The 23,688-nt window shown below is 37.4% G+C and overlaps 1 long non-coding RNA gene across 2 annotated transcripts in view; it reads right to left on the reverse strand.

The window, feature by feature from the left end:
• Positions 1 to 23,688, reverse strand: part of LOC132691648 (uncharacterized) — a 168,356-nt gene that overhangs the window by 85,180 nt on the left and 59,488 nt on the right. Inside the window, exon 5 of one of the 2 annotated variants that reach the window (XR_009615923.3) lies at positions 19,696 to 19,745. The exons of the other annotated variant lie outside the window; for it this stretch is intronic. This is a non-coding gene — a long non-coding RNA (uncharacterized LOC132691648). Of the gene's footprint in view, positions 1 to 19,695; positions 19,746 to 23,688 lie in introns of those variants that run through there. 2 annotated transcript variants of the gene reach the window in all.

Consider the following 23,688-nt stretch of genomic DNA (forward strand, 5'->3'; position numbering starts at 1 on the left):
AAAATAAATTGTTCTCTGGAGACAGATTTCCTTGGCTGGTAACTTGCCTTTTCCAGTTCAGAAGTCCTCATTCCCTACTCATCCCTTTCCTTCTGAGACTGCCCACCAATTCTCCTAGGTTTCATTTCCTCTCTCCTCTGCTTACACTCTTCTCAATTTAAGCACCATGATCCATTTCCTTCTGTGTCCCTCCTGCTACTACTCATTGCTAATTCCAAGGGTATTCCTCCTCATACAGAAGGCAGTATGAAATAATGATTTTAAAATAATGAAAAATGTGATTTTATAATAAGCAGCAAAAAAGACATGAAAAATATATGAAAGAAACATTTCAAATTCAGCAAAATCAATCATTACTTTTTTGGTCCTCTCAGGATCATGGAAAGACTTGGGATCTAGCAGAAGAGCTCAGATTTCAACTATTTATGAGCCATTTGACTAGTAAAATCTTCCTTCCCACCAAAGACCATACACTGACCCAACAAGGACCAGAAAAAAAGAATTGTTTTCTTAAAATCTGAACAATATTACTGCTAGCACAGAAGATAAAAATACACCAGGAGGGTAAGGCAGCAGAACTAAAAACAGCCATGAACATTCAAAGGCCATCTTAATCCATTTACTATTGCATCCAAATAAATGAATACTTATTGACATAAGTTATGTGAAAAGTTTCTGAGAAATATGGAATCATTAGCAATGGTTGCTACAAAGTGCATGGATCGAAAGCAAGGAGAAAATGAAAGGTGATATTCATCCTGTGGACCATGGGAAGATTTTCAAACTAGAAGATTACATGATCCAGCTTCACCTTTTTAAGATTATTATTATAGGATAAATTTGAAGAAAGGAGATATTATAGAAGAGGAGACAACCTAAGAGAGTTCTTTCTTTTTGTTTCAGATAAATGTTTGGCTAATTCTGATAACATTTGCTATGACAATGTGTTTTGTTTTGTCTTTTTAATGTTAGACTTAAAAGTCACATCTTAATATACCCTTAATATCTTAAATTCAAAAAACTTTCTAATAAGAGAAAACCAAATTATCAAAATGTTGAAATAGAACCTAATAAGCCAATTTAAGTATGATCCAAGCAAATACTAATATATAGCTTCAGCATTTAACCAAATATAGAAATATTAAGGAAATGTGTCTATTTTCTTAATCATTAAATTATTCTGAAGGATTTATAGAGAATTAAATACCATTCTCATTCCAAAGGAGAAAACTTACTTAACATATGCCAGAAGGTTTTCAAGCAATTTGAATTAAATCATTAATTACAGACTTCTAGTTCAACAGGGAAGTTGAGCCCTGTTCAAAGTACAGATTAGTCTTTTCTCCCTAACCAAACTCCATTAAAAGTAAAGTAAAGGGAACAGGTACAAACATATGAATCAAAAAACAGGAGTCCTGAAATAACAGTAGATGAAAAATGTTGACATAATTTTGGACGATAAAGTATGGATGGATGAATGGTGATTAAATTAGTAGAGAAGAGACAAGTAAAATCCCAGTAGCTTTGCAGGAAGGGGTAGCTGTCAAAAGGGAGCAAAGTCTCTCATTGTTCAGAACACTTGAGCAGTTCAGGAACTAGAGCCACAAAGTAACCATAATCTCAAGACATGAGTGTGGGTTGGGGCTGACAACAGAGTACTGGTCAAAAGTCAGGCTAAGTATAAAAATCAGTTATACACCGGTAATTTTCGTCTTAAACCCACAATGCCAGATAGCTGTCCCTCCCCCACACTGATAGAAAACTGGAGACTCTTCTCTGGAGAGATAGAACTATAGAGGCTCTGGACTCCAGGACAGTAGGTACACCTGCAGGTGACAGAGAATCTCCATCAGATATAGGGGAATTAAGCGACAATCCACATATTGACTTGGCCCCAGAGTGTTGGCAATAAGGTACCTATGTCTCAGCAGGAGAAAGCTCCCTTTGGACAAACTAGCCAGTTCAAGAAAAAGAGCTTAAAGAAATAGTTACATGTCCACCTAATCCATGATAAGGCCCAACAGTTGACAAACCAACCCATCTTCATGACGCATACATATACATAGTGCTTCCAATTCAGTTTTCATACCTCATTGATAAATATGATAAACAGCCAAGAATCATCAAACATTGTGGCAGGGCTTCCAAATGAAAGACCAAATTTAAAAAAGTTGTGGGGGGGGGAATTATAGAAATCATAGGAAAGAGATATTAGAATACGTAAAGGCCAAAAGAAAACTTCAAAAAAGTCTATAGTAAATATCTTGAAAGTGATGAGGGGGAAAAAATCACACCCTTGAATTAGAAGAGATGACTGACTATAGGGCATCTGGGTGGCTCAAGTGTCCAACTTAGGCTCAGGTCATAATCTCATGGTTTGTGGGTTAGAGCCCCACATCAGGCTCTGTGTTGACAGCTCGGAGCATGGAGCCTGCTTCAGATTCTGTGTCTCCCTCTCTTGCTGCCCCTCCCCTGCTCATGCTCACTCTCAAAAATAAAACATTAAAAAAAATTAGAAAAGATGACTATATTAAAAAAAAAGATTTCAGAAAATAAAAATATCTGTATCTCCCTTAAATTTCTGCTTAAAAACCCTGACTCTCCTTTTTAAAATTTGGCACCACTCATCTCTTGGTATTTACAATCCCTGTCTGGCTTCAGCCCTGAGAAGATAAGGTCCTCAATGGCAGAGAATTGTGCTGATCTTTAGCACCTATAAGGGTCTCTGGCATATCGTGACGGTTCAATGGTGCTGATGAATGAATGAATGAGTGAAAAAAGATCCTTTGAAATTAAAAATATAACAGCAAATGTTAAAAAAATTAAGAGATAGGTTGAAAAATAAAATTTAAAACATAACCTAGAAGATAGAATAAAAAGACCAAGAATAGTAAGAAAACAGAGGAGAAAAAAATTATGAAAGAAATAATATAAAAATATTTTCCAGAATGAGGATGTGAGTTTCCAGATTTAAATGGCCCTCTCAGGGCTCACAAAAGCAAATGAGAAAGACTCACACCACAGCACATTATTGTGAAACTTCAGAATATCAAAGAGAAACATCTCAAAGTTTCAGAGAAAAAAAAAATCATCTATGAAAATTAGGAATCCAAGAATCATTAAACTTCTCAGAAGCAACACTAGAAATAGAAAACAATGAGAAAGTACCTTGGAATTGCAGGGAGAAAATAATTTTTTATTTAAAATTCAATATCATGCAAAACTATTAATCAAATATGATAATAGAATACATAGTTTCAGTCATTCAAGCTCCTCCAAAATATTATTTTCTTTGACTCCATTTTCAGAAAGCTGTTGGAGAATGTGCTTCACCAAAATGAAGTGTAATCTAAGAAACAGTTATCAAGAAATCCAGTAATCCTAAAATGCATCAAAAAGAAAGGCAGAGAGGGGTGCCTGGGTGGCTCAGTTGGTTGAGCATCTGACTTTGGCTTGGGTCATGATCTCACGGTTTGTGGTTTCAAGCCCCATGTCAGGCTCTGTGCTGACAGTTTGGAGCATGGAGCCTGCTTCGGATTCTTTGTCTCCCTCTCTCTGATCTTCCCCTGCTTGCGTTCTGTCTTTCTCTCTCTCTCTGTCAAGAATAAATATTAAAAAAAAAAAAAAAATAGAGAGAGAGAAAGACAGAATTCCCCAAAATAGTGAAGGGAAGTGCCCACGAAAACAGCTCTGGGGCAGGCTTAGAAAGTAACCAGTTAAAATTAGAGTAGGAGAGAGGGTTCCACAAGGAATTCTGCAAGAAAAAAATGAACCTGACCAGGTGAGAAGATGTTTATAGTCCTTTTTTTTTAATTTTTAATGTTTATTTATTTTTGAGAGAGAACTCAAGCGGGGAAGGGGCAGAGAGAAAGGGAAACAATCTGAAGCAGGCTTCATGCTGTCAGCTCAGAGCCAGATGCAATGTGGGTCTTGAATACAGGAACCATGAGATCATTCTGAGCAGAAATGAAGAGCTGGGAGCTCAACTGACTGAGCCATGCAGGCAGCCTAGATGTTTATAGTTCTCATGCAAAGCATTTGGTTGATTTAGTAACAGATAAAAAGAAAACATATTAAAATAAGAAAATTTAACACCAGGGAAAACAAAAACACTTGCAGCAAAAAGAAAACATAATATAGTACATTACAGGGCTCAGCTATACCATAGTCACAATAATAAAAATTGTAAGCGTTCATTCAAAATGGAAATTATGGGGACACCTCGGTGTCTCAGTTGGTTAAGCGTCTGACTTCAACTCAGGTCATGGTCTCCCAGTTTGTGAGCTCAAGCCCCTGCATCAGGCTCTGGGCTGACAGCTCGTACCCTGGAGCCTGCTTCCGATTCTATGTGTCCCTCTTTCTCTCTGCCCTTCCCCCACTCTGTCTCTTTTTCTGTCTGTCTCTTTTTCTCTCTTCCAAAAATAAACATTAAAATTTTTTTGTAATAAATAAATAGGGGCGCCTGGGTGGCTTAGTCGGTTAAGCGTCCGACTTCAACTCAGGTCACAATCTCGCAGTCCATGAGTTCGAGCCCCGCATCGGGCTCTGGGCTGATGGCTCAGAGCCTGGAGGCTGCTTCCGAATCTGTGTCTCCCTCTCTCTGCCCCCCCCCCCCCCCGTTCATGCCCTGTCTCTGTCTCAAAAATAAACGTTAAAAAATTTTTTTAAAAATTTTTAATAAATAAAATGGAAATAATGGGGGTGCCTAGGTGGCTCAGTTAGTTATGCCTCTGACTTTGGCTCAGGTCATGATCTCACAGTTTGTTAATTTGAGCCCCGCTTTGTATTGCTGATAGCATGAGCCTACTTCAGATTCTCTGCCCCCCTCTCTCTTTACCTCCCCTCTCAAAAATGAATAAGCTTAAAATAAAATGGAAATTATGATACAAATACATTAGGAGGATTATGATACAAATATATTAGGAGGATTATGATACAAATATATACTAGTAGTTGGGGGGACAGGGAAGCAGGAAGGAGATGAGAAAGCAAAACTCTCAAAATAAGGCATCAACAAATAAAACCTGAAGCTTAAAATCAAGAATTCACAGCATAAGCATTTTTAGATACATAGAGGCAACACTAGAAGAAACCACTGAAGAAGCTGAAAATGGTTACCTCTGGGAAGTGAAAAATTGAGTTTCAGAGGACCGAGTTCAAGGGATGTTGCTTTTGTTGGGGAAGGCAGTCTCACATGTGTAATCTTTTGACCCCCATTCTATTGCATACAAATAAACCCTGAGCCTGGAACACTTCCTCACCAAGAGATAACGTGACCACACAGTGCACTACTGAGGCTGAGTCTTGGCCCATCTCTCCCCTGTATGAGTAAAGCATCGTTCTATCTAGCGCTTTACTGCATTATGTTTTCCCTGGCAACTCTGATACCAAGAGGCAGGTGGCAGAAGGGTCGGGAGTCCTCCCCTGGGCTCGATAACTGGTGTGGGGTACTCCACTTTTGGCATTGAAATCCATTGCTCTGCCTGACATTCTCATTATAAGCTTGTAACACTATTTGACTTACTAAATTATATGCAATTTCTGTATCAATAAACATAAAAATTTATTGTGAGCAATACTTTGAGTCATAGTACTGCAAATAGTACTGGTATAATCTCCACAGATATTGGGATTATAATCAACTTGCACACCAGTGCCTGTAACACAAATGATGTCCAGTTTATTTACCATTATTTACTGTTATTAACAAACAATAGATTTGGCTTACCATGGGAAAAAAATTAGAGTCTCTGATTATATACTATCAATACACTGAAGCTCTTTTGTGGGTACATTCTCTAAATCCACACATAAAGGAAAGTGGCAAAATCGATTTAGCTATGTGGTTACAGGTAGATGGAAAGAAAAACAAAAGAATAGTTTTTAAGTAGGCACTCTAATCCATATATTTGCAGATGGAAGACAAAACAAGACATATCCACCCAGAAGGAAAATATAGGTTCTGGAAGCTTGAGTTGGAATATGGTGGTTAATCGGATATAGGAAATGAGATGTCAAGGAGGATGCACATTTGTTTAACTTGAATAACAACAGAGTGGGTGGTGATTTTGTTCCCCGAAAGAAGGAACATGGGAGAAAGAAAACTCTGGAGAGCTGGGAAGTGAAGTGCTATGTTTTGAATACTGTTGGAGATGGCTGGTAGTCAACTGGACTTATAGGTCAGAGCTCAGGGAAAAGATGTGGACTAACACTAGGGTTTAGAAGCCTTCAGACAAAGGTGGTTAGTGAACTCGAGAGCATTACTTGGTAGGGTAAGGCAAGATCAATACAGCACAATGTGCAGAGTTAGAAATTAAAGGGACTAAGAATGTTGAGAAATACAAACAGATCAGGAGAGAAGAACCTGGAAAAAAAAACTGTGCAGGAGAAGACAAGGAAAAAGAAATACCAAGAGAGTTTGAAGAGTCTGACAGCAGCCAAAAATTCAGGAATTGGGTCCAAAGCTATTGAATGATGAAGGATGAGTCCATGGAACCAGAAATAAGGTCATTAATGGTCTAGGTGGGAGATATTTGGGTGGAGCTGTGGGAAAGGAAGCCCTCTCCACTGGCTTGGTGGAAAGAATGAAGATAAAATGGGAACAATGATGATGGATGACTTTACAAACAAGAGGGAGAGAAAGAAACACTTCAGGCAGTTGCTGGAAGAAGTAGTATTACCATTAAACAAACAAAATAGTAAACCCTTATCTGCTTGACTAGGCACCTGAATCCCTGCTCATCCCTTCCCCAATCTGCTTTTTCAGAAAAACGTGTCCTGTTTTAGAAATTCCAGATGCCGTCCAAAGCCCTAATCCAAACAAAAAAGACCACCCCAAGCCAGTACCGGTCAGATGCTGAACTTCTAGCATTGGTACTGCTAGGAACTCATGCTGGTATGGGGATCATTTACACTTTGCCTCCCTCCCTGACAGTGACCTAACATCAAGTGTGAGTTCACCCCACTGTGTTGACACTGTGAGTTCTGACCACTGGCTGATGAGCTCCACAACTCCCCAAGCAACCCTCCTTCCTCACTGACCTGTGCAGTCACCATGCTTCAACACCAATGCCACTTCTAATAGTAAATTGCCATTATTTAGTGCTGATTACATGCCAGGAACCATGCTAAGTGCTTCATAGACATTATCTAATTTCCTCCTTCCAACAATTTTGTTTCCTTTTTTTCCAGGTGAGCAAATTGATGCTTAAAGAAATTAAGAAATTTGTCCACGTTCACATTTAATAAGTGGTGGATCTAGGATTTGCACTTAGGTTTGCCTAACCACAGGACCATATCTATAATAGCATGAATTAGAATAGACCTCATGGATACATTTATATCCCAATGAAACTAGGCCTCCTGGTGCAAAAGGATTATGGCCTATGTTTCCAGATGATGAACACATAATAGTTTCCCTTGTACAAGCCACTGGGCCATATAAGCATAAAGCAACAGCCCTGCCTTAAAAGGCTTTTTAATCTAGCTGAGGAGATCAGACAAATAGGTTTGAAAATGCAATGAACTATATTAAGTAGCATATGATTAAGGGTCAAATGACTAGTACAGATTAGAAATGCTATTTGGAGGTAAGAGGAAGAAGAGATTCAATCAAGCCGGGAAGATCAGAAAAGGCTTCAGAGGGAAGACCTGAGCTAAATCTTGAAAAATGGCTCCAATTTTAACAGGAAGAGAAGAGGGAGGAGGATATGAAACCAATCAGCAGATATGAAATTGGGAATGAAATGTTAGTGATAGCAAATGCAGGAAATGAGCAGGTCCTGCCATCTGATCTAGGCAGAGTCAGTTTTTCTCAGCATGGACACATCCACAACCAAAGTGGGGAAGCTATCCTTCTCAAGCTCCTTAAAGAGTTCTAGCCCGATAGTGGTTTTATTTTCTTCAGTTAATAAAAGGCTTTCATTTTGCAAGATACCGCTCCATCTTACCATTAACCAAACCCCAGTTCAAGTTATTTCAGGATGTTGATTTCCTCATATTTCCTGATATGACTCATGCAGTGGCAGCTTGAAGGAATAGGCTTAAAGTCTCTAATTGAGGCAGCAAAGAAAGAGTGAATTAAGCCTTTTGTATCTGCGTTGTTGCCAAAATTTTATGGAAGAATGAAATACATATATTCATGTTTACATACCTTATGAGCCAGATCAGTTCATTAAATTTTCACAGAGTTAAAGCAAACTAAAAAAAAACCATTTTTTATTCTGATTTATTCATCAAAACTTCCAGCTTGATAAATGAGCAGAGGATTTCCAAAAATTTTCTTGTAAATGAAAATCTATCTCTTTGGAAGGAGGCATAATTATACTCCTGGTTATTCTAAATAGGAGTAATAACTATGGTATTTATTTAAGAAATTATGATTAAATAATGAGATGGTCTTTGTTCCAGCTTTTGTTTTTCAAATTTAGTGAAAATGAGACAGAGGAAAATATCTGAGTGTGCTGGAGAGTGAAGGGCTCAGCAGCAAGGCAGGGAAGGAACATGTTTGATATTAATAAGATGCTCATGTTCTCAATCATCCTCTAAATACCTCTAAATACGCCAATTCTTGGAATTGGCGATTAAATCAAGTGACTCCAAGTAGTAACATCCCGTGCTACCTCTGGTCCTGTACAGACCTATGAATGTACGGCTTTGGGTTTCTAGAGAGGGTGTCATTTTTGACTGTCTGGGAATATGGGTGCAGGATTAAATCGAAGACTCCTCATCTCCACACCATGTCACAATCAGCTCCCTTCCATTCGCAGTCAAATGTCCACTGCTAATTGCCAGGCACCCAATATTTATTTGTTTAAATATAGTGAACAAATATTTAATCCTGGAAAATAATGAGCTGGATCTTCATTAATTTGAAAAAATAAAGGCAAAACAAAAGGCCTCTGAAGTACAAGCTGTTCTAAATACAACGCATTGAGAAGATGCCATTTCTGCTTTTGATCCATATTCATTCCAGTGTCCCCCACAGGAATGCTCTCTGAATCTTCAGGAAATGATCCTGAGATTGATTTTGCAAACGGAAACACTCAACTGGCTGACTGTAGTCAATGGAGTCAGTGTTGTGTTGCCAGGTTTCCAACTGAGGACAAATGTGTTTGTCATTGGCTTGTAGGTGTCCCTGACAGGTATCCTTTTGTGTGCAATAATATGCATGGTGGTTTTAATGTTTTGAGTAAAGGAAGAAAATGCGTTTTTTGGTTTGCTTGTTTGTGGTATGAGGAGGTCAGAAAAATGGTGAAGACAGAGAAGAGATAAAGACATTTCCCAGTCTCCTCTTCACATGCCCTGGTGAAGAGAAGGGTGACAGTGACATGCTGAAGGGGCTGAAATCAGGAACTACGAGGCTGGAGGGCATAAAGGGCAACCTTTCACAGAGAGAGCACCTGAAGGACTGTGCTTCGGGAACATCAGTGCACCATACCCACAGTAGAAACAGCAAAATTCACAGGGAGGGCAGGACCAGCACAACCAAGTGAGAGCTAAGTGAGAAGGCAGATGTAGCACAGGCACATCTCGGAAATCTGACAGGCGTGGTTCCAAGACCACCACCATAAAGCAAATATGGCAATAAAGTGAGTCAAATGACTTTTTTGGTTTCCCAGTGCATATAAAAGTTACATAAACATAACTGTAGTCTATTAAGTGTGCAACAGCATTATGTCTCAAAAAATGTACATACCTTAATTAAAATATACTCGATTGCTAAAAATATGCTAACCATCATCGGCCTTCAGTGAGACATAATGTTTTTTGCTGGTGGAGGGTCCTGCCTCATAGCTGATGGCTGTTGAATGATCATGGTGGCTGAAGGCTGGGGTAGTTGTGGTCATCTCCTAAAATGAGACAATGAAGTTTTGCCACATCCATTAACCCTTCCCATCACGAATGATTTCTCTGCAGCATGCGATGCTATTGATATCATTTTACCCACAGAACTTCTTTCAAAAATGGAGCCAATCTTCTCAAACCCAGCTGCTGCTTCATCAACTAAATTTACATCATATTCTAAATCCTTTGTTGTCATTTCAATGGTCTTCACAGCAACTTCACCAGAAATAGATTCCATCTCAAGAACAACCTTCTTTGTTCATCTGCAAGAAGCAACTGCTCATCCAATCAAGTTTGATCATGAGTTTCCAACAGTTCAATCCCATCTTCAGGCTCTCCTTCTAATCCTAGTTCTCTTGCTGTTTCCATCACATCTGCAGTGACTTCCTCCATTGAAGTCTGGAACCCCTCAGACTCCTCCATGGGGGTTGAAATCAACTTCTTCCAAACTCCTGTGTTGATATTTTGACCTCCTCCCGTGAAAAAAATGTTCTTCTCATGCCACAAATGTTCTTAGTGGCATCTAGAATGGTGAATCCTTTCCAGAAAGTTTTCAATTTACACTTCCCAGATCAACCAGAGGAATCAATATCTATGGGAGCTGTAGCCTTATGAAATATATTTCTTAATAAGACTTGAAAGTCAAAATTACTCCTTCATCTATGGGTTGAAGAAGGGATATTCTTTTAACAGGCATGAAGATAATATTAATCTCATTGCACATCTCTGTTAGAGCTCTTGACCAGGTAGATTATCAATGAGCAGTCATATTTTGAAAGAAATCTTTTTTTCTGAGCAAGTTTCAACAGTGGGCTTAAAATATTCAGTAAACCATGTTGTAAACAGATGTACTGTCATCCAGGCTTTGTTGTTCCATTGACAGAGTACAGGAAGAGTGGATTTAGAACAATTCTTAAGGACTTCTAGATTTTCAGAATGGTCAATGAGCACTGGCTTCAACTTAAAGTTACCAGTTGTGTTAGCTCCTAACAAGAAAGTTGACCTGACCATTGTAGCTTTGAAGGGAGGCACTAGCTTCTCTAGCTATGTAAGTCTTAGACGGTATTTTCTTCAAATAGAAGGCTGTTTCATCTACATTGAATATCTATTGTTGAGTTTAACCACCTTCATGAATTATCTCAGCTGGATCTTCTGGATAACTTGCTGCAGCTTCTACATCAGCACTCACTGCTTCACTTTGTACTTTTATGTTATGGAGATGGCTCCTTTCCTTAAACCTCATGAACCAACCTCTGCTACCTTCCAACTTTTCTTCTGCAGCTTCCTCACCTTTCTCAGCCTTTGTAGAATTGAAGAGAGTTATGGCTGTGCTCTGGATTAGGCTCTGGCCCAAGGGAATGTTGTAGCTGGTTTGATATTGTATCCAGACCACTAAAACTTTCTCCACATCAGCAAGAAGGCAGTTTTGGTTTCTTATCTTTCATGTGTTCAGTGGAGTGGCACTTTTAATTTCCTTCAAGAACTTTTCCTTAGCATTCACAACTTGTCTAGCTGTTTGGTGCAAGAGGCCTAGCTCTGGGCCTATTTCAGCTTTTGCCAAGCGTTTCTCACTAAACTTAATAATTTGTAGCTTCTGATTTAAAGCGAGAGACATGTGTCTTTTCCTTTCACTTAAACACTTAGAGGCCAGGACAGGGTTATTAACTGACCTCATTTCAATATCGTTAAGTTTCAGAGAACAGGGAGCCTGAGGACAGATAGCGAGATGGAGAATGACCAGTCAGTGGAGCAGTCAGAACACTCAGAACAGATTAAGTTTGTCTTATACAGGCACAGTTCATGTAGCCCCAAAACAATCATAAAAGTGATAATCAAAGATTACCGATCACAGAATCATCATTTAAAGTATGATAATAAAAATATTTGAAATGTTTTGAGAATTACCACGCTGTGGCACAGAGACACAAAGTGAGCAAACGCTGTTGGAAAATGGCGCCAGTAGATCTGCTCAGCATGGGGCTGCCACAAACCTTCTGCTTATAAAAAAAAACAACACAATGTCTGCAAAATGCAATAAAGTGAAGCACAATAAAATGAAGTATGCCTGTAAAGTGAGCAGTATCATTGCTGGGCACAATCGAGAGACCATTCTGAAAAGTTACGGATGAGCTGAGGGAACTTTTCAGAGGAAGTTGACTTCTCTATAAGCAGGGAATGGGTTGAGAGGAGGTGGTGGAGGAATCAGTCCATGAATATGCTCATGCTTTTTTCGTGCAGCAGTGGCTGGCCTTTGAATATTATATAAATATGAGATATGTTCACGAATTTAATGTTAAATGTCAACATCCTCTCCAAAGGGAGTCAGCCAAAAAGGATTGATCCCAGACAAGCTTGTTTGAAGACTACTTGAAGCATGAACCTCTCAGCATGAACATCAGTGATAAACATCTGATGGACTTAATTTTCCTCAACATGATTGTTTTTGCAGGACATTATGCTTCTTCTACATGCTAAAGAACTAGTTATTTCATCATCACTTTGGGAAAAAGTTTCCATAAGGTTGTGAAACAAGCTCTCTTTCAAAGCTAGGAAGTAAGCAATTACTTACAAATTGTTCCAAATCCTGTTGTACCCAGTAATGATGCAGATAAAGTGAGTACAGGGCTGTAACTAGCAGTTGACTCAAGGCCTATTTTTCATGTTGCTATTCTAGAATATTAATTTACCTACTATAATTTACTAACATCTTTATTTTTTTAATGTTTAGTTCTGAGAGACAGAGAGACAGAGACAGAGCACAAGCATGGGAGGGGTGGAGAGAGAGGGAGACACAGGATCCAAAGCAGGCTCCAGGCTCTGAGCTGTAGGCCCAGAGCCCAATGAGGGGCTCGAACCAATGAACAGTGAGATCATGACCTGAGCTGAAGTCAGACACTTAACTGACTGAGCCACCAAGGTGCCCCTAATTTATTAACATCTTAATGAGAAACTGAATGCTATTCAACTGGACTCAGACCATGGGAAGAATATGTGCTCTCAGCACTTCTATTCCACATAATATTGCAGCTCCTAGGCATTGAAATATGGCAACAAAAGGAAATAAAGGCATACAAACTAGAAATGAAGAAGTGAAACTATCTCTATTCATAGACAATATGATCATGAACATAGACAAGTCTAAGGAATTTACTGAAAAATCCAGTATGCTAATAAGTGAGTTTAGCAAAGTGTAAGAATATAAGACCAATACACAAAAATCAACAATTGTATTTCTATACACTAGCAATAAATATTCTTTTAAAGTTTTTATTTTAATCATCCAGTGCTCATCACTGACAGGTGCATTCCTTCATGCCCATCACCATCCCCCATCCCACTCACCTCCCCTCTGGTAACCATCAGTAAAAGTCTGTGTTCTGGTTTGTCTCTTTTTTTTCCCCTTTGCTCATTTGTTTTGTTTCTTAAATTCCACATATGAATGAAATCATGTGATATTTGTCTTTCTCTGACTGACTTATTTCATTTAGCATTATACTCTCTAACTCCATTCATATCATTGTAAATGGTAAGATTTTATTTTTTTATAGCTGAATGATATTCCAGTGTGTGTGTGTGTATCACATATTCTTTATCCATTTATCAATTGGTGGATACTTTGGCTGCTTCCATATCTTAATTGTTGTAAATAATACTGCTGTAAACATAGGGATGCATATATCCCTTTGAATTGGTGGGGTTTTTTTATTCTTTGGGTAAATATCCAGTAATGCAATTGCTGGATCATAGGGTAGTTCTATGTTTAACTTTCTGAGAAATCTCCTGTTTTTCACAGTGGCTGTGCCAGCTTGCATTCACACCAACAGTACAAGAGGTTTCTCCTTTCTCCACATCCTCATCAACATCTGCGGTTTCTTGTGTTTTTGATTTTAGCCTTTCTGATTTGTGAGGTAGTATCTCATTGTAGTTTTGATTTGCAGTTCCCTGCTGATAAGCAATGATGAGTATGTTTTCATGTGTCTGTTGGCCATCTGTATGTCTTATTTGGAGAAATGTCTGTTCATGTCTTCTGCCCATTTTTAATTGGATTATTTGGTTTTGTGGTGTTGAACTTTATAAATTTTTATATATTTTGGATACTAAGCCTTTATTGGATAATGTCATTTGCAAATATCTTCTCCCATTCTGTATGTTGCCTTTTAGTTTTGTTGATGGTTTCCTTTGCTGTGAAGAAGTGTTTTTTTTTTTTTAATGAAGTCCCAATAGTTTATTTTTGCTTTTGTTTCCCTTGCCTTAGAAGACATATCTAGAAAAAATCTGCTATAGCTGATGCCAAAGAAGTTACTGTCTGTGTTCTCCTCTAGGATTTTTATGGCCTCAGGTCTCATATTTTGGTCCTTAATCCATTTTAAGTTTGTATACCAAGTAAGAAAGTGGTCTAGTTTCATTCTTTTGCAGGTTGCTTTCCAGTTTTCTCAACATCATTTGTTGAAGAGACTTTTTTTCCATTGGATATTCTTTAGTGATAAATATTTTTAAGTGAAAAGTTAAATACACCATTTATAATAGCATCAAAATTCATCACATATCTAAGGACAAGTGTGTGCAAATGTATTTAAGGCTTGTATGTTGAAAACTACAAAATACTGCTAACTGAGGGGTGCCTGGCTGGCTCAGTTGGTTGAGCATCCAACTTTGGCTCAGGTCATGATCTCACAGTTCGTGGGTTCCAGCCCTGAGTCGGGCTCTGTACTGACAGCTCAGAACTAGGAGCCTGCTTCAGAGGCTGTGTCTCCTGCCTGTGCCTCCCTTTCCCTCTGTCTTCCCCTGCTGGCCCTCTGTTTCTGTCTCTCTCAAAAATAAACATTAAAAAATGAAAATGAAAAATAAAGGAACTTTTAGAAGAAAACAGGTACATATCTTCATGCCCTTGGATTTGGCAATGATTTCTTATATATCCACCAAAAAAACTGCTAACCGAAATTAAAGAAGACTTAAATTAAAAAAGCATAACATATTAATGAATTAGAGAATTTAAGATTAATATATCCATTTCCCCTAAATTTCTCTATAGATAAACACAATCACAATCAATGGCAACAGGGATACTTTTTAGTAGAAATTCGTAAGATAATGCCAAAATTTATCATTTGTGGTGAATGCTATAAGGTGCCACCCAGACTCCCTTTCAGAAATGAAGGAATTCTGTTTAGCCACTGGTAGTGCCACCAATAAACAGTCCTTAGATGTCAGTCCCATTTGGGATTGCCTCAACAAAAGAAATCTGCTTTACCAAGACCACATGCCAAATCCCAGGGCATTCAATAACTAAATGACATAGATAGAGGCTTAAAGGCTTGGCAACCTCATTCCAACTCGAGAGACAGATTGCAGGTCACTGCATCTTCTAAATTCCTTCCCACATCAGGAGGGGTAGTCCATTGAAATTGTGCTGCAGATTGACATCTGTCTGACAGATGTCCCTTCCTTCAAACAAATGTTGATACCAAAGGCATTCCCTAATAAACCTCCTGCATGCTAATTTCTTTCTGAGAGTCTGCTTTCTGGGGAATCCACCTCTAATAGAGTCAAGGTATAGAAGTCACAGGAACCCAGGGGCCAATTCATTACAAGCAATGACTGCCTAACAATTAGAGTGGTCCAAAAATAGACTGTTCTGCTCTGAAAAGCAGTCAATTTCTTAGCATAGAAAGATCTCAAAATGATTGCCAGACATATTGTCAAAGATTTCTGATTTACTAAAATATTTAAATAACTAAAAAGTCTCTTCCAATTCAAAAATCCTCAACTAGCTTTTTGGCTTGGGATAAATCACTCATTCACTTGAGATTGCTTCCTTTTTAGGAAAGTAAGAGTATTAGATTAACACTGAAGTCCCTTGGAGCTCCCATGATTTTGTAATCTGTAATGTGTTGTTATGAGAAGCTTTTCAAAAAGGTAGAGCTACTATGATACTAGTCATAGATAAGGAAGAGGACACATGACAGATTCAGACTAATGGCTATGACAGCATAAAGAGAGTGCAGACTACTCCATGCTAAATAGCTGATTTTCTCTGAGAAGTTCCAAGCTCCTCAGAAAAGAGTGTTTGCTAATCACAAGACTATTGCAATTGATTCTCATTTAGTTATTTCTTCATATTCATCAAACTTACCTACATCTTACTCTCTTTGATGTGCCATGCCAACACCTTATCTTCATGCCAGCCGGAACATGAAACCATCAACTTGTTTATTGAAAGGTTTTGTGGTGCTCAGAAGCAAAGTACAAGAAAAATCTTTTATTTCAGTTCCCAACATTTGAAAGACCCATATACTTGCCAAAAGAGAAAGGGAGAGTGACACATACATACAAACTTCGTCATTACTTGTATTATCCAAAGTCCCTAAAATCAATGATGCTGTTTACATGATATTATACTAATGACATCAGATATTAATATTTTTGAATAGTGCTTTATGGTTTATAAATAACTTCCATGTGCGTTATCATATTTACAAACATATTTATAAGTAGAGAAGTAATTCCCAAAAAGTAGTAGTTGTTGTTGTTATTATCATTATTATTACCCACCTAGGAAAGAAAAGAAGAACTAAGTTTATCCTGTAGCATAAAATATTGACAAGTGGTGTTGGAAATAATTCCAGTTGCATGGGATATTAAGCTTTGAAATGAATATTATCTAATATCTTATCTCTGAAGGATTTTTAAAATTGGAAGAGAAAAGAGTCACATGTGACAATGAAGATCTGAAGTGGGTGTGTGGGGAGGCAAACACCCACTTAACAATCTATTAAGGTTCCTAGAATAAAAGCACACACCCACCAGTGCTTCATAGGTTATTTAAATTTTGATATGTCAGAGGATCAGCCCAGAAAAAGTTGTGTGAATTTTTCTTGCTAGACCACTGAACACAACAAAAATCCCCTATTATATTCCGTGGGTACTTTTTGTAAAGTCCACGCCAACAAACTAGCCAATATTGCAGCTTTCTTCAACAAGACTTCCCAATCATCACATGGAGCCTTTCTATTTAAGCCTAATCAGCAAAGTTCACTTGAGATCATTAGTGAATGCCTATATCAACTTTAATATAACTTAGGGGTAGATTTGGAAGAAAATAAAATGCAAACAAATTAGATCTCATACTTTAAAAACATTGCCTGGATAGGTCTACCTTCCCTGCAAAAATATTTTTGTTGTCTTGCATTTTCATTTGGTTGAATGACAGGAAAGAATACATTCCAGTTGGCAGACGATGTGAAAACTGTCCAATACCTAGTCTCCATTTCAATATTCTGAAATACACAGATATAGCCCTAGATTTATCTTACATTTTCTAGACTGTGAGAACATAAAATGAAAATACAGAATGTCTAAACATAACTAAAAACTATAGCCCTACATAGCTGCTAGCTGATTAATTCTGGCTACCACCCTTCTGCTTTATGACTTGTAGTTAAAAAACAAAAGCAAAGCCAAGCACAAAACAATGTAAGTAGGATGTTGAACAGACCACCGACTTTTGCTCTTTCTGCCTGAAGAAAACTGTCTTAAGAAGGGAAGGGTGATCCCAGCTCATGATGGTGGGCTGAGCATACCTGCTGCCTCCCCTTCTGGCAAAAATCCCTTTACAAGCCAGAAAATACACACCCACACACACAGACACACACACAGAATCCACCTCAACAGTAGAAAACAAAGAAGGGAGACATCACGAAACCCCCCACATAAGGCAGGACACAAAGGACTGGATTGAAGAAGGAAGCTGGAGCCCAAGATACAATTAAGAGAGGAGAGAGGGAACCTGCAAAGACAAGAGAAGCACCAGGGCCCCCCATTTGAAGGTGGCAGATACTAGAAGCAGAAAAAGGTCCAAAACATACTTATCATCCTCCTCTGTGCTGCTCCCCTCAACCTGCCCAGGGAGCAGGCAATAGAAACAAGAAAATCCTCCTTTAAGTGAGCGTGAGTGACAGATGATAATGGAAGGACAGAGTGGCGTCTCAGGCACCTGCCAACACCCAAGAGAATAGTGAGCCTTGGGGGGACACAGATTCCCTCTACTTCTTATCACAAAAACTGGCCTTGTCCATCCCATCAAGCAGGCTGGAGAAAAAGAAGCAGTCTTTTCTGAGTTTAATAGAGACTTTCAGTTATAAAGATATGCAAGAATCATAAAATACTTAAAGAAAGCCAACACCATGAAAGGGCAATATGAAATTTAACAAAGAGAAAAACTTTACATGCAAAGAAAAAACAACTTATAGTCTGAGTAGGACAGGACTTCTGATCATTATAGATAATATTCCCCAAAAGATACAAGAGAGTATTTTATCCTAAAAATCAACAAGAAGCCAAGGAGATTGAAATTTTGACTGTAGAAATACCAATTAACCACATGGATAAATAGAGAATTTCCAATCTATAGAAGTTACAGAAGGAGACAGACTGACATGATTTATCACCTACAAATGCTGTTTGAAAAAAATGTCTGGAAGATGCAGAGAGAGGGGAAAAAAAGAAAAAGAAAAGGGAAAAAGATTAAAAATACCAGAAAAAAATAGTGAGATTCGAAGAGTAATGTTGAACAACAAAAGCGCATTTAGAGTTGTCTAAATGTGCTGATGGGATATGACAATAAAACTGCAATAACAATCAAACTAAAATTCCAAACTATATAAAAACAAGAAACGTGAGCAGGTACCTGTCTGATTAATGAGGAAGACTGAAATTCTGAATCATCAAACTTTAGATGAGAAATACATGTTTCTATGATAGAAATTTAGGCATAATTACTCAGAATAGAATCGTCTTCCAAAACATTAGAGTGAGGGAAAAAGAAGGGAAAAAAAGTCTTCAATCTTACAAAAGCCTATAAAGGAGGTAAAGAGAAATATATAATAAGTGAGATAAATAGAAAACAAAAAGTTAAATGAATCATTAGGTATAATACATATGCCAGGATTAAACCCATCTATTAAAAGACAGCAACTCATGGATTAGGTTGAAAAAGTAAAGCTCTCTGTAAACTGTTTATCATACATATCCATAGAATGAAAGCACACAGAAAAACCTAAAGTATAGTATGGAAAAATACACATTAGGCAAATTGTAACAATATAAGACAAAGGAAAAGTTAATACAAAAATATTAAATGCTTCCTTAATTAAAGGAAGACTCCAATAAGAAAACACAATAGTTACAAATTGATAAGTAGCTAAAAAAAAAAAAAACTTTGGAATTTGTGTAAAAAAATAGATATGAGTAATAAAAATACCTTAAAAGGAAGATGCTTAACAAAGCTTTCTAAAAAAACTGACAAACAAGGAGACAAAAAACTTTAAATTGGGACATATAAAATATTATACACAACATTCAATACTTTTTTTCAAAGACACATTAACAAAAATTCACTGTGTATTATTAAGCCACAAAGAAAATTCCAACAAATTCTCAAAAGTGGAAATCATAACCACCCACCAAGAGTAGTACAAGAAAAAATGTAAATTAATAATCTCAACCAAAAAAATGGTAGCACAGCCCTTCCACCAAAATCAATTAAATAATTGGAAATAGTTGATCACATTCAAAATTACTCTTACGTCAAATGGGAAATGGAATGAAAATTATGACCTGTATAGAACTACTGGGAGCACAGGAATGAAAAAAAAGGGCACACCCACAGCATTATACCGAAGTGAAATTAATAACAAAAATGGAAAACTGTTGAAATAAGCTTTCAATTAACTAAGAAAACTATCAGAAAATTGGGCAGAATCAGTAGAGGTTTTTTATAAAGGCACTAATAAAATTAGAAAATAAGTTTATTGATAGGGGTGCCTGACTGGCTCAGTCAGTAAAGTATGTTACCTTTGATCTCAGGGTTGTGAGTTTGAGTCCCATGCTGGGCATAGAGCCTACTTAAAAAAGAAAAAAAAAAAAAAGAGAAAAAAGAAAAAAAAAGGAAAAAAAGTTTATTGATGAAACCAACAGGTGATTTTTTTTTGCAAAGATGGACCATTTTTAAATATTTGGGAAATATTTCAAAATAAAATGTAAATTAACAATTTTGTGAATGAACTAGAATCAGATAAGTTTAAACATTTATAAAAGATACTACACTTATCTAGATGAAAATGGACACTATTTTAAGAAAATAAAAATTCTCAAAATTGGCTCAAGAAAAAAATAGATATAAAAGATTTAGAAGAAATTGGAATGTCAGTCAAAAGAGCAACTTAAAAACTGTACAAGACCCAGGTGGATTACACATGAATTTCATATACCTTTAAGGGACAGATAATTCCAATTTATACAAATTATTTCAAGACCCATAAGAAATGAAGGAATTCAATCTGAAAAGTCTACTAACTGTGTGATTCCACTTATATGACATTCTGGAAAAGGCAAAACAGTAAGAAGATCCGTGTTGGGAAGGAGGAAGGATAAATAGGTGGAGCACAGAGGACTTTCAGGGCAGTGAAAATTCTCTGTATGATCCCATACTGATACATGTCACTGAACATTTGTCCAAACCCATACAATGAGCAACACCAAGAGGGAACCATGAGACAAACTATGGATTTTAGGTGATTATGGCGTGTCAATGCAGGGTCATCTACTGTAACAAGTGTACAGATCTGATGGGGAATGTTGATAAAGGGGAGACTGCGTATGTGAGGGCAGGAGTTACATGAGAAAGCTCTGTACCTTCCACTTAATTTTGCTGTGAACTTTAAACTGCTCCAAAAAAAAAAAAGTCTTAATAAAAATTAAGTAATTGGGGTGTTTGGGTGGCTCAGTTGGTTAAGCATCTGACTCTTGGTTTCGGCTCAGGTCATGATTGGGCTTCACGTTGCCGGTGCAGAACCTGCTTGGGATTCTCTCTCTCCCTCTCTCTCTGCTTTTCCCCTGCTCGCTCGCTCTCACTCAAAAATAAATAAATAAAAACTTCTTAAAAAAATTAATTACTTAAGTAATTTAATTAATTTTATTAAAAACCATAATAAGCTTCCTAACTCATTCTGTAAAGCTAACATAATGCTAATATCAAAATCAGAAAAACACAGTACTAGGAAAGGCAAGTAGGGGTAATTTTCACTGACAAACACACAAACGAAACTTCTAACTTCATACCAAAATGTGTTAAATAATATTATCTCTCTCTCTCTCTCTTTCTCTGTCTCTCTCTCTCTCATTATGCTCTGGGAAACTGAATGAATGTATATATAGTCATTCAGTAAGGATCCACTTAAGATATAAAATGGAAGCCACAATAATCACTTTTGTGGAGATAATTTAATACAAAGAATTGCTAACTAGCCAGATATTGAAGAATGGAAAAGGTAGAAGAGAGAATACAGTTGACCCTTGAATAGAACAGGTTTGAACTGCAGATGTCCACTTATATGCAGGGGTTTTTTCTTTCAGTACAATACTATAAATCTACTTCTCTTCCAAATGATTTTCTTAATGACATTTTCTAGCTTACTTTATTATAAGAATACAGTATATAATACATAAAACATACAAAATATGTGTTAACCGACTACTTATGTTATGGGTAAGTCTTCCATTCAACAGGAGGCTTTTAGTAGTTAAGTTTTGGGGGAGTCAAAATTATGTACAGATTTTCAACTGAGATGGTACGGTTTTCACTTCTAACTCCCATGTTGTTCAAGGGTCAATGGCACTAAAATATCATGGACGATGCAACTATCAAAAGCATCTACCACTCCTAGGACAGAGAGAACAAAGTCAAGAAGTTAGAATTATTACAGCTTAGAAGCTTGAGTGACTTCTTAGAGCTGGAGCTCAGACTGCTCTGGATGGGGTGGTCGCTGGCTAATGCTGGTGTCTGTAAAAGGAATGTAGGAAGACTAGTTCTAGAAATGTCTTCAAAACAACAAACTGAAACCAATGGTTGCTACTGGAAAAACCATCACTGCTGGGATGAAAAACAGTTGCGGGACATCACTGAAAAGATGAAGCAAACAGGAAGAAGTGAATGCACTTCTTCCTCCTTCAGCCTTGCTGCAGGCCACTACCACCCCGCAAGTGGCAGAACCTGACAGGCAAAAGAGAAACATGATTCACAGAGTCCCAGATCCAGCGTCACAGACAGAAGATACAAGGATGGGGCTGGAATTAGGCCACAGCTTAATACCAGCATGTGCACATGTATCTGCTGAAGGTCACACTGTACTTCCCATAGCTTGGATTTCCCCTGTACATGTAAATCAAATTCCTCTTTATCTTCACATGCTAAAACATTAAAAAACAAGAACAAAACCCCAACTGGGATCCTTTTGATAGTTGTATTATAATATAAAGATAATTTTTATAAAACTTAGAAATTGAACCATATTTCTTCTCACTTATACTAGATATCTTTATTTGAATACATTTCTTTTAATTTCACCCTTCATTGATTCAGTTCTTCATATAATTCATGCATGGGTTTCTTAAAGTAAACTCATTTTTAATAAGGTCTTTTTGTGTGTTTAAAAGAGGGAAGTGGTTTCGTTGAAACTGTGTTTACATAAACAATCTTAAGGGGCTTTTTGTGAATTAGGTGATTTTTTTTCCCAACTATTTGGGTGTTTTTTCTTTTTTTTTCCTTTTTCTTTCTTTTCTTTTTTCTTTTTTTTTTTTTTTTTAGCTTGTTCCTTGGAATGTGGAGCAGTAAGGTCTCTGGGTAAGAAGGAAGCAAAAAGTGCCATTGATTGACAAGGGGAGTAAGTCTGCTTACCCAAAGGCCTCTGTGCTTTCCTTTTGTACCTACAAGGACCTATTTCCAACATTAATCCAGACAAAGTAATTCTCTTTCATTCAATCATTCTCCTCTATTTTGCAATAAACTCAATCCGGCCCCAGGTTCATTGTCCCCATTACTGTCCCTCACTGCACCTCCCTCACTCTTCCCACTCAAACTGTCCGTAGTCTAGAATTACCACAGTGGCATTAAAAACAAACACTGAATCAAACTATTTGTCTTGTCTTCAACAGTCATGTTCTTTGAGTCATTTCCTTTCTCTACTGCCATTCATAGTTAAGCTAAGGAACTGTCTTCATGAACTTCAAAAATTTCTTTTCCTCATATTTACTGCCTGTCCTAAAAATTTATATTAGTAAATAGTCTGTATTTGAAAAGAATGTATATTTCACCAAAGAAGATATACAAATGGCCAAAAAACCCACAAAAAGATGTTCAACATCCTTAGCCACCAGGGAAATGCAAATCAAAACCCTAGTGAGATACCACTTCACATCTCCTAGGATGGCCATCATCAGAAGGATAGATAATAACAAGTGTCCATGAGGATGTGGAGAAATCAGAGTCCTGCTGGTGGGAATATAAGATGGAGAAGTCACTTTGGAAGACACTCTGGCAGCTCCTCAGATTAAACACAGAGTTACCATATGATCTCTACTCCTCCATATAGGTACAGACCCAATAGAAATAAAAGGATATATTCACACAAAAACATGTACATTGCTACATACAAGAGCAGCCAAAATGTGGAAACAATCAAGGGTCCATCAAGGGATGAATGGAAAAATGAGATATACCTATACAATGGAATATTTTTCATCAATAAATAAGAATGAACTACTGATATACACTACAGCACAGTGAAAATATTATGCTACATTAAAGGAATCAGGCACAAAAGACCACATATTATTGTATGGTCCTTTTTATATGAAATTTCCCAAACAAGCAAATCTACAGAGATAGAAAGAATAGTGATTGCATCAGGATGGGGGTACTGGAGATGGAGACGGGTGAAATGAGAGTATCAGCTTTCTTTCTGGGGGATAATAACGTTCTAAAATATATCGTGGCAATGGTTACGC

This window comes from Panthera onca, chromosome B1 (assembly GCF_046562875.1).
Source record: "Panthera onca isolate mPanOnc1 chromosome B1, mPanOnc1 haplotype 2, whole genome shotgun sequence".
In the NCBI taxonomy this organism is placed as follows: Eukaryota; Metazoa; Chordata; class Mammalia; order Carnivora; family Felidae; genus Panthera; species Panthera onca.